The 12,221-nt window shown below is 41.5% G+C and overlaps 1 protein-coding gene across 1 annotated transcript in view; it reads left to right on the plus strand.

Annotated features, from left to right (window-relative positions):
• GALC (galactosylceramidase) overlaps nucleotides 1-12,221 on the plus strand; it is a 41,872-nt gene that overhangs the window by 9,562 nt on the left and 20,089 nt on the right. The window lies entirely within an intron of this gene.

A 12,221-nucleotide genomic window follows, 5' to 3' on the forward strand; every position in this document is an offset into this window, starting at 1 on the left:
GAATGCTAACAAGATCAATATCTAGATTTTTTTTTTTGATGTGTCTGTTATTTTGAACTTTAAGTGTATAGAAATGTTTAGGACTTCTACATTTTAATGGAATCTCCAGTTTATGCTACTGAAATCATACAAAATCATCATCTTTATACACTGGCTTAGTTATAGTTATAAGTCTGAGATCTAGAATTACTTAAAATTCTGTAGCAAAGTTCTAGTGGATGTAATAGCCTTAAATTACTGCTATAAAACTCCAGGTTCCTTTTCTATGGAAAACACAAGAAAGGCTCTGTGTTTTTAGCTCTGCAAAATTCAGTATCTCCTGTTCTAAAAGAGTTGGAGGGACACAGTATTTCACCTAACCAACCTTGAAATAGCTCTAATATCTCTCACTGCAGCCTGCCCTTGCTGCCCCACACCCTTCTTTTAAAACACACTTCTGTTTGTTAATGTTGAAGTGGAACAAAGCTTCTGCTTTGTTCATTTCCTTGTTGCTGCTTCAGGGCTAAGAAGCAGTAGCATTACCTGTTCTTAAAAGCAAATAAGAGTTAAATTCAGTGTGTAGAAAAACTGCTGATTTTTTTTTTTTTTTAGAACTCAGCAGTGATTGGATCCCATCTGCTTAACATTAGTGGCCAGTAGACAAGTTTCAGTTCTTACAATTTGTGTACACTGGATGAGGTTAGTCACGTCATTTGACCTTGCCAACTTCTGTAGTTATTTTGTTCAATGATTAGTTTCAGCAGAATGATACAGGAAATGGTGAACAACAGTTAAACTTGATGTTGCAGTAAGAGCAAAAAGGTGTCTGTCTATATTTAGCCTGTACCCAGGGCTAAACTATAACAGTCACTTTGTCACCCAACAACCCCTCACCAGCCAGGAAGGGGAATCAGGAAAAGGAGAGCAGACCCATGGGTAGAAGTGAAAACAGATTTAATGAAACAGCCCTAATACCATCTAAGGTATACAAAGTTATACTTAACTACATGGATGTGCAGCAGTCACAGTTGAGAGAAGAGCAGTTCTCAGGAGCAGGGAGAAGCCAGAGGGACATCAGCCAGACTCCCAGAAGGAATCGCACAGGACCTCCTGTTCCTCAGCAAACCTTCCCCATGACATTCTAGGATGGGCTACACCTGTAGCTGGCTCAGCTCAGCTGCCCTGGCTGACTCAAAACTGCTAACGGCCTGCCTAGCGTGGCTGGGCTGTGATTCTATCCCAGCCAAACCAGGACAGTATCTTTAAGTATCTTTCACAAGGCTGGCGTATATAAAATTCTGCCTACTCCTAAAAACTGAGAATGCTTTCCTATGAAACATTTCTTTTTAAAATTGTATTTCCTAGAATATAGAATTAGACAAATACCCTTATAGCTGTTTGCTATGATTTCAGTGCTTTGACCGAGGGAGGGCAGGAAGCCCTGGCAGAAAGCTCTGTGCTGGCTGTATACCTTGTACAAAGAAAGAGGAATACCTTGTATCCAGCTTTATGGGTTTCTTGGAAACAAGTATTTTAAACTGATTTACCAGGTCCACTGCCACCACAGTAATTTGTTTCCAAGCCTTATCATCTCTTAGACCAAAGTCTGTTATGTATACCTCTTCAGTCCACAACTGATTTCATTAAAGGTATATTCTAGACTCTCTCTCTAGACTGCTAGACCATTAATTCGTTTTGGACACAGAGGTTTGGTGCTACAGTTTTCAAGTGACTTAGAAAATCCCTTCCAGAGAAAACAAATACACTGAAGTGTGACACAGAGGGATATCTTGGCATATATGTCAAAGTGTCTTGTTTCTTTGGGCATGTTAAGTAACAAAAGTCTGGTGGATATGTAGATGCTTCAAGTTTTGCTAGGGAAGCTAAATCCCTGTCTAAACTTGTTCAGTGGGTGTGCTTAGAATTATCTTAAAATGTCACATCCCAATGTGTGCTCAGCGCAAACCATAGCCTAACTTTTTTTTAAAGCTAGGAAATGAGTTCATAGGGTGCTCTTTTTATTGAAAAAACCCCCCCACAAACCTTGGGAACTAGAAGTTTTCTGTAATATTTAGTCTCAGGCGATGTGGGTTCCAGGCTTTTCTTTTTCAAAGAGGAAAAAATGGTTCACTAATCAGGTATAGGCTAATGGAGAAATCACTAAGGACACTAGAATTCTTCTAAAGGATAATCCTAATCATGGGTAAGTTATGCTGGCAGGGGAGGGGGGGGAAGTGTGTCTCTGTGTGACTTCAAGTAGAAATCTCTAGTTGTTCATTCTGTATGTTATGGAAGCAAAACCAAACAGAACTGAAAACACTTGTTTTCAGACTGTAATAAAACAAGGTAAGAAAGAAGATAAGTAGTGAGAAATTATTTTTGTTTTTTGAGCTGCAAGTTTTATTTCTTTGCTGACTAGATGTTATGTTGCTTGGAATGCCTATGAGACTGAACCATTTGTAAAAAGAATCATCAGAGTGAGAAGGCAGATCTTTCTATAAATAAAATACTAACTTTATTTCCCTATGTCACTGATTGGCTCTTTTTAAAAAACTGGTTTTCTGGCATTCTTTGTCTTGTAAGAAATAGAAATGTTCTATTTTGCTCAGTCCTATGTCATGTCACCTGGAGGCTTTCTTATCTGTTTGTCTTGGCTTCCTAATGTGGCAAGAATGAATGTGGAGAACAAACTGTTGAGCATAGGTGTGGCATTCTGCTTGTTAGCTTTTTAAATGCTGTTGAACTGGGACTAAGCTTTTGGCTTCTAGAAGTAAATGTTTAGTTTAAAATTTGATCTTCAAATCACCCAAATATTTACTGAAAAGCATCAGCCTTCCCTCCACGGTATGTTAATTGGTATAAGGCTTTTTTATTTAACACCTGTTTTATAATTAATTCTCTTACACTCTGCAGCGTCACGTGGCATCTGATTATTAATCAGCATGATAATTCTATTTGCAGTCCACCATTTAAAAAAAGGTCTATTTACTGAAGTGTGCTGTTGCCCATCAAACATTTTCTGTAATGTCTGACAAATACATGGCATAGATAAGCTCTTAGTTATCTTGCTCAAATTTTACTTTTAAGAAATTATTTTAGTTACTTCATCCACTAAGGCACTAGTTATGTTTCTTAAGTAGAAAAAATGAAAAAAGAAATTATTGTTTTATTGCTTATAAATTCATCTTCAAGAACATCCTATTCTTCCAATTATATTTTTAAATATTGTGATCTTAAACTAACCCTAAAATTTAAGGAGCGTTTGTATATAAGCATGAATACTGGGTGTGGGGGAACAATTCTGCATATGTCTACAGTTCTGTGTCCTTGGTTATTTACCTTTCAACATGGAAGTTTTGCAACCTTTCTAATCATTTTGTTCTTCTGAACTCTCTCTATGGTTAGGCAGTTTTCCCAAATGTCTAGCTAGCTAGAAAGCTTTAAATTGCAAGGATCTTACTGTAAGTATTTCTACCATTATGAATTTTTCTTGTAAACTTTATGCTTCAAAGGCTTCAAGCAGCTGGGCAGAACTTCATTGCTACTTTTCTTCTTCTTAATAAGTTTTATGTCCTTTAGATCTAGGCTTTCATTGTCATCAACACCTGGACTTTGCTTTGTGTCTGTATTTGGTACATGTCAAAATAGAAGTGCTCCCTATTCTCCTTCACATTGCTGGAGGGCTACAAGAAATTATTTAGTGATTCATGCCTACTGATCTCCAAATGGTTGGAAAAATCTTTCTTATGCATGCATACGTACAGCACATAGTACATCATTCCTTTATATCCAAGATTGAAAAAGGGATTTTAGACTGTGGGCTGGCATCCTTTTTCAGAAACATCTGAATGTGGAAGCTGCTGAAAATACTTTTAATTTTTTTTTTTTTTATTTATTGAGTGTTCAAGTAAAACATCCTTGTATAATACCAGCCCTGTATAAGCCTGGTTCATTCTTAACTGTTAGAGCTGGGTGTATTTTATCAAAGTTCCACAGGCAGATGTGAGAGATTTATCATCTTTGACAGCAAGGTAGTCAGAAGAAGCTGGAAAGATGGAATAGGAATTCTCTTCTGCTGGCATGATTGATTTCAAAGTTGACTGCCCTCAGTTTTGTTCTAAATATGAAATTTCAGTTTTATGCGTTACGTTTGTGAAAACTAGTGAGATGCACGAGAGCTGAGTAGTGGGTAGACTTAAACACCAGACACTTAAAATATCAAAGTTGGTTTTTTTCCTGTTGTTGAGTCAAACAACCTGTGAAAAGAATGCTTAGATGCTCCTTACTTGAAGAGGACAGATGTTTGGTGAAGATTTCTGTTCTTGTAGAGAATTGCATGGTTACAGGATCTTTTATTTTAAAACATCAGTTCCTGTTTTCTCAATATACTTTTTTTTGGAGATCAGGTTAACTTTCATTCTGATCACTTGTGGAGATATGTCTACTTCCGCATTCCAGCCATTCATAACTTTTAGATCAACTTAACGTGACTGACTTTATGATAAATCCATTACTTATATATAATATTGAGAGTGTCCAAGTGGAGTACACATATGAACATGGGGTGTCAAAAGTATCCCAAGTGACGAGAAGCCCATTTTTGTATAATGGCTATCTGAATGTAATAGATAACCCTTCAGTGTTAAAAATACTTATAATTAACTTTGTCTTAGTTGTCACGACGCCTTTGAGAAGTAAGAACTTCTCTTATCCTTCTCGGTCTGAAGATAAATACTTCCACCGACGACTCCTACAGTTCTTAAATTGTTTTTAGTCTTAAATTTTCATGTTGCCTGGTTGATGAAGGCTGTACTTTAAGTGGTGTTGTCTGTTACTAAGGTACTTCGACAATCTTTGGACAGACTGGGTCTAAGCAACATTGGCATCATTGCTGCGGATGGAGATTGGAACGTTTCAAAGGAGATGATAGTTGATCCCTATCTTAATGATGCTGTTGAGGTAGTCGGGTAAGTGTGGGAGAAGGGAGGAGTTTTACACGTTTCTTATTGCTTCATTTCTCTAAGTAAGTCTTCATCTCCGTTTTGAGAAGTTAGATACTCTCATTTCATACTTCCTAGCCATTCCTAGTATTTTCATCATGTACAGTGGTGACTGATTACTCTTTCCTGTCTTCCTCTCTTCTTTCAGCTTAGTACACACGTAAGGTAACCTTACTACTCTTCCATCATTTCTTTCAAGTGTTCAGTTGGGAGCTATGTTTTAGGCTTCTTATCTTAGTGCTAGCGAATGACAGGAAACTTCTAGCTAGCCTGCACATGCATCTTTGAAGTCAGAAAAACATTAGGACTGAATTCTTGGTCTGTAATCAGTTTTAATTTCAGGTGAACTGGAACTTATCACATGGGGACTTTCCGTGCTTGCCGTGTTCCCTGTTACATGTCCTTTCTTGAGATTTTTTTGGCCATGTCCTAAATCTGGGAGTTTCTGTTTGTTGCCTATATCTGACCATAGATAGTGTTAGAAGCATGCACACAGACAGTAAAGTAGAAGTAAAATCAAACATCCAAAGTTTGTTTTTAAACGAATACAACCCCTCTCAATTTTAACAGCTAGGAATGCCCACTGTTGTAGTTCTAGCAAATGGCAACTTGATTGTTTGCCTGCGCTCTTGCTCCATAATACACTTTCTTACTACCTTGCTCCTGTCAACTGGCTTGATACTTGTTCCGCTGCTCTTGCTCTCTTGGTAATCTCTGATTTCTCAAAACTAGGTTTTTAAAAAATCGTAGCATGTTCTCAGTGGAAATGACCTATATGTGTATAAATTGTTCGCTTGTGTTACATTTGTCAACTTGCCTCTGTTGTTAACCTTGCTGTGATAAGAACATGCTTGTGGTCACTAGTGTACCATTTGTCCTCATCTATACATAAGGAGGTGTCATGTGCTCGTAACTGTTTAAACTAATGCATGTTTCAAAGGTTATAGCAAGTCAGTTAAGCAGGGATTTTATAAAGAAACTGCTTTCATATGTGTTGAGCTTGTAAATACTGGTTGCCTGGAAGTGGCTGCCTGAGAAATACCAATTATAATGCCAGCATTGAGTAACTCATTTAGTTTAAAAACACAACTTTCTTAGGTTAGGCAAGACTTGCACCTCAGCAAATTATAGTGCATTAGGAAATGTTTTAGTTATGATTTCTGTGCCAATGAAACGTGCAGAATGAATGCACTGAGTGTGTATGGCTCTTACTTCTTTAAGAGTTGGATAGAATCAAGGCTAGGAATACCTGGTTTTGTTTGTAGCCTTTAGAACCGCGGATGTGCTTTAATTGTTCTTCAAGATGAAAGTTCTTTTTGTCAGAGGTTTTTCTTGAATGTCATATGGGTTTTTCCCCAACTCTGCCACCCCCACTAATCACAAAAAGTGAAGAGTTAGGAGAATATTTCCTGTGCGGTAGCGTTGTTATCTATCAAGAAATTAAGGTTAGTACAAAATGAGAACACCATGTTTCTCAGCCAATGCTGACTTTAAGGCACCAACTACCAGAGTTTTTGCTGATGTAGAAAAGGATAATAGCATGTAGGCATGTGTCCTTCAAATACTCAGGTTCAGAAAGCTGCTAAAAGTACACTGTATCTGTAGGTCTCTTAGATAACCATGTCTAGTTGTTTGCAAAATCTTCTAGCCAATCTATTTTACTAAATAGTCTTAAATTCTTTTCTCAGAAATCCTTTCCTGTACAGTGTTCTGTAATTGCTTTTGAAGTGTAACCCTCTCTGTGACTTTTTCTTAGTTCTTCTGTTTTGGAGTGGAAACATGGGATTAAATTTATATTGGTTTATTTAGAGATTATCAAGATAATTGAAATGTTTGCTTTGGCATCCATCCACAAAAAGTAACTGACCTTTCCCTTTCTTTGTGTTTTTCATTTTCTTTTTTTCCTTTCCTTTCTGTTTCACATCAGGTAATTTTTACCATTGATACTATTGCTCCTTGTGGAGCTTTATCCCTGCCTAAAATACCATTTGCAGTCTGAAGCATATCTAAAGTAGATTTAAGGTAAAGTTTCTATGTCTGTTTTTTCCTCTCCATGTTTGCTGTCTGCTAGTTTGTGATTTGAAAGATGGAGGACTTAATATTTTCTCATTAGAACAAATGCTACCAAGCTGTTATCATTCAGTGTGTTTCAATTTAATTGATTGGAATGGTCTACCTGAACATGTTGCTTGCCATCATTTCATACCAATGAGGTGAAGCACTTGCCATTGAAAACAGGACTTTTGTTAGAAGAAGAAAAGAAAAAAACATAATAATTAGATAGAATTTTTGACTAACTTTGTTTGCACAGGGCCTCTGGAGGCCATCTGGTTGAACACCCCAGCATCAAGCAAGTGCAATGAGATCATAGTGCTGAGGTTTGTTCAGCTTTAGTATCTTCACAATCCCTTTGGCCAACTTATTCTACAGGTTTGACCATACTCATGCTCATTTTTTAAAATTTTTTTTTTCCTTTTAAATTCTTATACCAAACTGATTTTTTTTGTCAGTCTACAGCCTATACTGTTGCAAGGGGTTATTCTGTCCCAGGTGTAGGGCTTCGTGTTTGCATCTGTTGAACTTGACAAGGTTTCTGTCAGGCTGTTTTTTCCAGTCTGTTAGTTCCCTCTAAAAAACTGCTGTCTGTTTCAGCATGTAGCCCGTGTGGATTAACCCTGGTAGGCAGCTCAGCCACTCATTCACTCCCCCGCAATGGGATGGGGTGGAGAATCAGAAGGGTGAAAGTGAGAGAATTTGTGAGTTGACATAAAGACAGCTGAATAGGGAATGCAAAAGCTGTGTGTGCAAGCAAAGCAAAACGTGAACCTCCTGAGTTTTGTCAAAGACATCAAACAGTATTGGCCCTAATATCAGCCAATGAGGATATCACTAGCAGTCTGCACCCTGGTTGGACTTTTCTACCTTGGTGGGAGACTTCGCTAAAGTCAAGGTATATGATGACCACTGATTTCACCTTGCCCACACAGGTAGTCATCTTGTAGTAGAAAGCAATTGTATTTGTCAAAAATGTTTTTCCCTTGGTAAATCCATGCTGCCATTCCCAGTCATCCTCCTGTCCTGCTTGTGCTTGGAAGTGGCTTCCAGGAAAACTTGCTCTGTAACATTCCTGGGGACTGAGCCTAGATTGATGGGCCTGTAGTTTCTCAGGTCCTCCTTCTTGAAGACAGACATTAAAACTGTTTTTCTCTAGTCACCAGGAACCTCCCCTAATTGCTAAATACTTTAGCCCTTGTGCGTACGTTAAGTCCGCAAACCAAATACTGCCTTATTCTAGTGTGAGGTGTAACTGGAAAATACAGTGCAGAAATAACACTAACATTGTGTTCAAAGTTCTTAAGAATTTGGGGCAGGAAATCTTGACATTTTGGGCTACTGTTAGACTGCACATAAGCTAGTTCAGATTCTGATCTGTGGAAAAAAAAAAAATCTTGCAGCACTGTTTCCTGCAGGTAGTGTTCCCTTTTGTAGATTATATATGGTGGAAATGTACAGAATGATTTGAGGGTAGTTAGGCATTTGATGTCACCTGAATTTATCAGTACAGCAGATACTGTTTAGGGGACCTCTGGACTTCATAGAATCATGGGATGGTTTGAGTTGGAAGGGACCTTTAAAGGTCATCTAGTCCAGCCCCCCTGCAGTGAGCAGGGACATCTTTAGCTAGATCAGGTTGCTCAGGGCCCTGTCCAACCTCTCCTTGAATGTTTCCAGGGATGGGGCTTCTATCACCTCTCTAGGCAACCTGTTCCAGTGTTTCACCACCCTCATTGTAAAAAATTTCTTTCTTACATCTAGCCTAAATCTACCCTTTCTTAGTTTAAAACCATTACTCCTAGTCCTATTGCAACATGTCCTGCTAAAAAGATTGCCCCCATCTTTCTTATAGGCCCCTTTTAAGTACAGAAAGGCTGCTGTAAGGTCTACTCAAAGACTTCTCTACGATGAACAACCCCAACACCCTCAGCCTTTCCCCATAGGAGAGGTGCTTCAGTCCCCTGATCATGTTGTGGTCCTCCTCTGGACTTGCTGCAACAGGTCCATGTCTTTCTTGAGCTGAGGACTCTAAAGCTGGACATAGCACTCCAGGTGGGGTCTCATGAGAGCGGAGTAGAGGGACAGAATCCCCTCCCTCGACCTGCTGGCCACGCTTCTTTTGATGCAGCCCAGGATGTGATTGGCTTTCTGGGCTGCGAGTGCACATTGCTGGCTCATGTCCAGCTTTTCATCTACCAGTACCCCCAAGTCCTTCTCGATAGGGCTGCTCTCAGTCCCTTCATCCCACAGCCTGTACTAATACCAGAGGTTGCCCTGACCCAGGTTCAGAACCTTGCACTTGGTGCTGTTGAACCTCATGAGGTTCACATAGGCCCACTTCTCAAACCTGTCCAGGTTCCTCTGGATGCCATCCCAGCCCTCAGGCATGCTGACCACACCGCTCAGCTTGATGTCGTCTGCAAACTTGCTGAGGGTGCACTTGGTCCCACTGTCTATGTCACAGAATCCCAGAGAATCACAGAATGTTAGGGGTTGGAAGGGACCTGGAAAGATCATCTAATCCAACCCCCCTGCCAGAGCAGGACCACCTAGAGTAGCTCACACAGGAACACATCATTGATGAAGATATTAAACAGTCCCAGTGCAGACCTCTGAGGGATTCCACTCGTCACTGATCTCCATCTGGACATCAAGCCCTTGTCTACTACCCTCTGGATGCGGCCATCCAACCAATTCCTCATCCACCAAACATCCCACCCATCAAATCCATATCTCAACGATTTAGCAAGAAGGATTTTGTGGGGGACCATGTCAAAGGCCTTACCAAAGTCCAGATAGACAACATCTGTAGCTCTTTTGTCCAATGATGTAGTCACTCTATTGTAGAAGGCCACTAGGTTGGTCAGGCAGGACTTGCCCTTGGTGAAGCTGTGCTGGCTGTCTTGAATCACCTCCCTGTCCTCCATGCCCCTTAGCATAGCTTCTAGGAGGATCTGTTCCATGATCTTCCCAGGCACAGAGGTAAGGCTAACAGGTCGGTAGTTCCTGGGGTCCTCTTTTCTACCCTTTTAAAAAATGAGTGCAATGTTTCCCTTTTTCCAGTCACCAGGGACTTCACCTGACTGCCATGACTTCAAATATCATGGAGAGTGGCTTGGCAACTGCATCAGCCAATTCACTCAGGACTCTGGAATGCATCTCGTCAGGTCCCATAGACTTCTGTCTGTTCAAGTTCCTCAGGTCATCATGAACCTGATCTTCTCTTACAGTGGGAGGGACTTTGCTCCCCCAGTCCACATCTTGTGGCCCATCCACTTATGAAGTGTGGGAAGAGAGGTTGCCAGTGAAGACTGAGGTAAAATAATTGTTGAGTGCCTCAGCTGCCTCCTCGTCTGTTGTTACCATCTTGCCAGAGTTGCTCATCAGAGGAGTACACGTTCTTTAACCTTCCTTCTCTGCTTGACATACCTGTAGAAGCCCTTCTTATTATTCTTTGTGTCCCTTGCCAGGTGAAGCTCCAGCTGCGCCTTGGCCTTCCTGGCCCCATCCCTCACAACTGGGCAGTGTCCCTGCACTCTTCGCAGGATACCTGCCTGTGCTGCTGCTGTCTGTGCATTTCCTTCCTGCCCTTTAGTTTGACCAGAAGGTCGTGACTCAGTCACGCTGGTCTCTTGCCTTGCTTTCCCCATTTCTTACACTGGGGGATCGAGAGCTCTTGTGCTCTATGGAAAGTGTCCTTAAAGATCTGCTGCTTCTATTCTGTGCCCTTGTCCCTGAGGGCAGTTTCCCAGGGGATCCTGTTGACCAACTCCTTGAACAGCTGGAAATTTGCTTTCCTAAAATTCAGGGTCCTGACTTTACTCTTTGCCTGACCTGTATCCCTCAGTTCTCTGAACTCCATCAGTACATGATCACTGTAGCCCAGGCTGCCTCCAATCTTGACATCACTGATTAGCTCACTTGCGTTGATGACCTTCAGGTCCAGTATGGTATCCTCTCTGGTAGGGCTGTCTATTACCTGGCTTGTCACAGCAAGCCTGATATTATCCCACTCCCCCTTCCAGTCTAGTTTAAAGCTCTGTCAATGAGCCCCACAAGCTCCTGAGCAAAGACCCTCTTCCGCATTTTAGAAAGGTGAATCCATGTAGGCCATCCCATTATCGAAAACCCCAAAATTGTGGTGGTGACACCAGCCACGGTGCTATGTACTAACAGACTGGGTCTGTCTATTTCTTCTAATGTCACTGCCCTCAGCTGGTAGGAGAGAGGAAAAAATAACTTGTGCTCCAGATCCCCTCACCAACTATCCCAAGGGCCTGAAGTCTTTTTTGATTGCTCTTGGACTACGTGTTGTGGCTTCATTGCCACCCGCATGGAAGAGCAGTAATGGGCTAATAGTCTGAGGGCTGTACCAGGCTAGGGAGTTTCCTAGTGATATCCTTAATGCGGGCCCCAGGGAGGCAGCAGACTTCCCTAAGAGTGGGGTCTGTCTGGTATATTGGACCCTCTGTTCCCCTCAGAAGAGTCTCCTACATCTGTAACCTGTCTTTTCTTCCTTGTGGAAGTGATTGCGATACAGGGGATAGGTCTTTCTGACCTTGGCAACACCTCTGCTGTAGATTGACCATCATCCACATCACCCATTGACTGGCCTTCCACATCCAGAGCCTCGTACCTCTTGTACAGAGGCACCTGATGGGGGCAAGGTGGGCAAGGAGGGGGTTTGCCTGCCACCCTAAGCATGGGCTTGCCTTCATTCACCCTTTCCCTTTAAGCTGCTGCCTTCAGCCTGGCTGGGGGAGGGTATAGGGTTGCCTTGATCTTGTGTGGTTTTGTGTGTGTTGTGGGTTTTTTTTGTTTGTTTTTTGTTTTTTGTTTTTTTCTGGTGAGTGTTCCTGTTTCTGCGTCAGGGAGGGCAGAGCATGGCTCCACCAGTCTATCTCTTTCTCAGCCTTACTGATGCTCCTTAACATTTCTGCTTCCTCTTGTAGCTCTGCCTCCAGGCTGAGCAGGTTGTCCACTGCATACAGCTGTTCTCACCACTGCCAGCCTTTACCAGTGACAGGGTCTGGCACTCCCTGCAGCATGAGACCTGGATGGCTGCGTGTTTTTGTTCGGAGCTCTGTCTGGGTTGCCACATCCATTCTGGTGAGCGCAGAGGACTGAGCTTTCTGCTATATAAGCTTTCTATAGCTAAGCTCCTTCTGAGATGGTGATGGCCAGCAA

Source organism: Leptosomus discolor, chromosome 3, assembly GCF_034619465.1.
Source record: "Leptosomus discolor isolate bLepDis1 chromosome 3, bLepDis1.hap2, whole genome shotgun sequence".
Taxonomy (NCBI): Eukaryota; Metazoa; Chordata; class Aves; order Leptosomiformes; family Leptosomidae; genus Leptosomus; species Leptosomus discolor.